The following is a 5,000-nucleotide window of genomic DNA, read 5'->3' as shown; positions in this document are numbered from 1 at the left end:
CCAATGCAAACGACCCGAGTGCCTCGTGTAAATATATTTATGCAAATGAGGTTATTTATTTATTTATGCAGAATCGAGCGGCCGAAGCCTAAAGCCGCACTCTGGAACTTTCACACACGTCCCACAGAGCGGCATTAAACCTCAGTCTTATTTACTGATCACTGTGAGCTCGCCTCTCCGCAGATGCGACCCGCTCGTGTCCTCAGACAGAGACGTTTAATGCCACACTGTGGAACATTCGCCAAAAGTTCCGCGGTGCAGCTTTAAAGTGAGAGGACGTTTGGATCTTTTGTTTCTAAATCCTGAAACATGTTTTTACTTGAATTTAAAAGAAACTTCAAGCGTTTCTGAGGGTTCGGTGAAGTTTTGGTGAAATAATTGTAAATAAACTTGGAGGAAGTTGTTCCTGTTCCTGCTGAGTCTGTGGAGACGGCGCCTCCTGCTGCTGCTCCACAAAAATACAACTGTAAATTATTTTAGAAAATATTTTTATACAATTTCAATAAATATTTTTGTTACAACGATTCATGATCTTCTGTGTTTCTCCTGGTTCAGTCCAGTTTTAGTCCTGGTTCAGTCCTGGTTCAGTCTTGGTTTAGTCTTGGTTTAGTCCTGGTTTAGTTCTGGTTTAGTCCTGGTTCAGTCCAGTTTTAGTTCTGGTTTAGTCCTGGTTCAGTCCTGGTTCAGTCTTGGTTTAGTCCTGGTTCAGTCCTGGTTCAGTCCTGGTTCAGTCTTGGTTTAGTCCTGGTTTAGTTCTGGTTTAGTCCTGGTTCAGTCCTGGTTCAGTCCTGGTTCAGTCTTGGTTTAGTCCTGGTTCAGTCCTGGTTTAGTCCTGGTTAGTCCTGGTTCAGTCCTGGTTTAGTCCTGGTTCAGTCTTGGTTTAGTCCTGGTTTAGTCCTGGTTTAGTACGGGAAAGTGTCAGGTGCTCTCCCTGTGTGTGTCAGGTCCCTCTGTGTGTGTCAAGTCCCTCTGTGTGTGTGTCAGGTCCCTCTGTGTGTGTCAGGTCCCTCTGTGTGTGTCAGGTCCCTCTGTGTGTGTCAAGTCCCTCTGTGTGTGTGTCAGTCCCTCTGTGTGTCAGTCCTCTTGTGTGTGTCAAGGTCCTGTGGTGTGTGTGTGTGTCCCTCTGTGTGTGTGTCAGGTCCTCTGTGTGTGTCAGGTCCCTCTGTGTGTGTGTCAGGTCCCTGTGTGTGTCAGGTCCCTCTGTGTGTGTCAGGTCCCTCTGTGTGTGTCTGCAGACGTGTGATTGGTCGTTCGTGTCAAAACAAACCTCATATTATTGTAAACTTGTGTCTGAGCTCAGTTTAACTTCCTCCCTGATTTCCCCGAATCTCAAACCGACGCGTTTTTTCTACGAAACCCCCACGCACACACACACACATACACACACACACACACACACACACACACACACACACACACACATACACACATACACACACATACACACACAAACACTTCCTCCCCTTCTGCGCCTGCACCAGTCACTCTGAAACTAACTGTCCCTGCCACGTCTCTGCCACGTCTCTGCACCTGCCACGTCTCTGCACCTGCCACGTCTCTGCACCTGCCACGTCTCTGCACCTGCCGACACACACAGACACTTGTGTGCGTCTAAATCAGCATCTCTACATGTCTTATTATTTTTTAATTTATTTTGGGCAAGTAAAGATTTACATTTATATACAATGGAACATATGACATAAGTGAAATTATAATAGAAAAAAATTATAAATAAAAAAATTAACTATTATTCTTACTATTTTGCCCAAAAAGGAGTGGGAAGAAGAAAACTTATTTAATCCCAGCCCTTCTCTTCATAATCCAACACAATGAGCTTCTTTTGTGTTTTTCAGACGTTTTGAATTAAACTATATGAACTATTTCCAAGTGCAAACAAAGAGGCACTGTTATAGTTTTGGTCGTAGAACATAAATGTACCAACAATGGTAAAGTTCAGGACACAGACGATGGTAAGAAACAACAAACAGAAGTAAAGTAACGGACGACACAAACCAACAATGGTAAAAAAAACAACAAACAAACAAAGTTTTTACGGGGAGTTCGTACATTAGGCAATTTGAAATGTCCAAACCCTCTAAAATGATAAGTTCTCTCTCTCATTTTGAATAAGCTTTGAATATGACGTGGGAGTAAATTATTGAAAGCTCTGAATAAAATGACCAGTGTATAATATTGTACAAGTTCAGGAATTTTGAGGAGCTTGGATTGAATAAAAAGATTGTGGGTGTGTTAAAAAAAAACAACTTTATGGATGATTGGCAAAGCTCGTTTCTGTAACATGATCAATGGATGAAGTGTCCCTCACACTTCAACACTTCTGTGAAATAAAAGAACCAATGAACAGTCAAACGTACGAAGGGCATTTTGATCAAGGTCATATGTCACTTTGTTTACTACACGTTTGTCTAACGTGGGCCTTAAATGATAATTTACTGTCTATTATAACTCCCAGGAATTTATTTTCATTTACATTTTCTATTTGGACACCTTCAATCAAAATGTGTAACTCTGTGTTAATCTTGTGACTACCAAACATCGTTGCCTTGGTCTTACTCAAGTTTAATGACAATTATTTATATCCATCCACTTTTTAATTTTGTTCAGCTCCTCATTCAGACTTTTATGAGTTCATTATAATTGTGACTGCTATAAAATATGTTGGTGTCATCTGCAAAGAGAATAAGTTTTAGGGATTGAGATACAGTAAATATATCATTTATGTAAATATTGAACAGTTTGGGTCCCAGAACAGACCCCTGGGGGACTCCACAAGCAATGCCGAGGTTTTTTGATGTATACTTGTATACTGTTAGAGTTTATGTAGTAATATTGAGTGATTGATCGTATCAAAGGCTTTCTTAAGGTCAATAAAAATACCAGCAGCATATTTATTGTCGTCTAGTGCATTTGTGATTCTCTCTATTGCATCGATTATTACCATTGAGGTGGTTCTTTGCGTCCTAAACCCGTATTGTCCTTCATTAATTATTTGATATTTGTCAATAAACTTTTCGAGACGTGAGTTGAAGAGTTTTTCAAGAATTTTTGAAAACTGTGGCAGTAGGGAAATTGGCCTGTAGTTTGTAAAACTATGTTTATGAATATTGGTATTACTTTGGCAATTTTCATTTTATTGGGGAAACTCCCAGACTGAAAGGATAAGTTGCAGATGTGGGTAAAGGGCTTAATAATGTTATTTATTACTTTTTTAACTAGTATCATGTCTATATCATGACAGTCCTTGGATACTTTACTTTTACATTTCAGAACAATGTTTGTGACCTGTTCATTTGTTGCTGATATGAAGATTGAATGTGGATTTTTTTCGACATTTTGTTAACACTGTAAAGTTACCTGATCTGGATTTTTTGTTGCCAACTCTGGGCCAACATTTACAGAAAAAATATAGAACCGATTTACTACATCATTTGCATTTTGAATTTCATCATTTTTGTCAATGAAGTAGTCAGGATATGAGTCTGGTCAAGTGGTAACGAGGGAAACAGGGTCAGATTTTTGACATTCAAATGTCTCTTATTCAGAAACTAGAGGAACTATTGAAATAAGTAAAGTATCAGAATGTAGGAAAGAGTTACACTCCAACAGGGTCAAGTTAAACCTGTGAGATTCTTTCAAGTTGTTGACAAAAAATTTAAAAACTCATGTCGGTAACGGAGGGAATGAAATATGCAGCACTTTTTGGTCAATAAATCCAAACAGTGATAACTCTTGGTTCTCACTTCCATATCCTTAACAAACTGGTTTGAATATTTGCTTCATATAGTTTTCTACCATATGGTACAAGATTAGGTTGAAAAACCTCTGACTTTTTGACTCATGAGATTTTTTATTAAGAAAGTTCATGGTAACGGAGGGAAAAGTAACGGAGGGAAAATTGTACAAACAAGTAGAAGGTGCAGGATTTTACATCATTTGTCACTTTTTTCTTCTGAAAACTTTAATATTACTTCAAAATGAAAGAAACTATTTCTATAAAATATGTCAGTCCTTCCAAGAACATTTTGATCATTTTAAATACTTTTTTTTTTTTTAAAATCATGAACCTTCATCAACAGTTCAAAGATGGAATAGCACAAGATATGATGAAATACAAACATTTATTTACATGATTTGCAGGTCTGTGAAATTTGGGAAATAATTTTTGTTCCATGTTTCATTCATGGTCTGTTTAAAACATATGGAACTTTAGAACCAAAAATGGAACAGAAAAAAGGTGAACAGTTTGATAAACTCGAGAACATATGTATCTGTTCAATACACTTTTATATCAGATGAATTCACTTGATTTTTTGGCCTTGTTGTTTACTTCTGCTGGACCGGGGCTCAGTAGGTTCACTTTGTAGGTCCTAGTTTAATTAGTTTATTCAGTGTTTCCCATGTTCCTTTTATATTGTTTCTATTTTCATGTAATATTTTCTTATAGTATAATTACTTGCTCGCTCTGATTATGTCTGTTAACTTATTTTTGTACTTTGTTCTGCTTCTTTTGTTTTTGACTTTATACATTTTTTATACTGATTATTTTTCTTTTTACAAGCATTAATAGTTGGGCTGTTTGTACGTTTGCTATTTACACACAGTTCTATGACTATATGTTTATTATACAACAACAGGAATGTATCTATAAAGTTATGAAATGCTTGGTCCACGTCTGTTTCTCTATAGATTTTACTCCAATCCTGAAGCATTAGACTGTTGTTCACAGAGTTAATAGCTTCTTCAGTTTTTGTTCGTTTATAAATTGATTTCTTTCCCTCCTTGATTTTTTGGAGATCATAGTCAAAACAATGAAGACCGTACGACGGCCGTTTCATTCTGTTGAGTCCAACACAGGAACATCTCATTCTGCTCACTGAGGTACTGATTCGATGATCACCTGAACCAAATATTTAAGGAGGAAAAGTATAAACCACTGCTGTGTTCATCAGTCTCCTCCTGATAACTGGAATCAAATAATA

The sequence above is a fragment of the Boleophthalmus pectinirostris genome, unplaced genomic scaffold, assembly GCF_026225935.1.
Source record: "Boleophthalmus pectinirostris isolate CB_2022bp ecotype Guang Dong unplaced genomic scaffold, ASM2622593v1 HiC_scaffold_8, whole genome shotgun sequence".
NCBI lineage: Eukaryota > Metazoa > Chordata > Actinopteri > Gobiiformes > Gobiidae > Boleophthalmus > Boleophthalmus pectinirostris.
The sequence above is the reverse complement of the archived record's forward strand: the minus strand, read 5'-3'. Positions refer to the sequence as shown.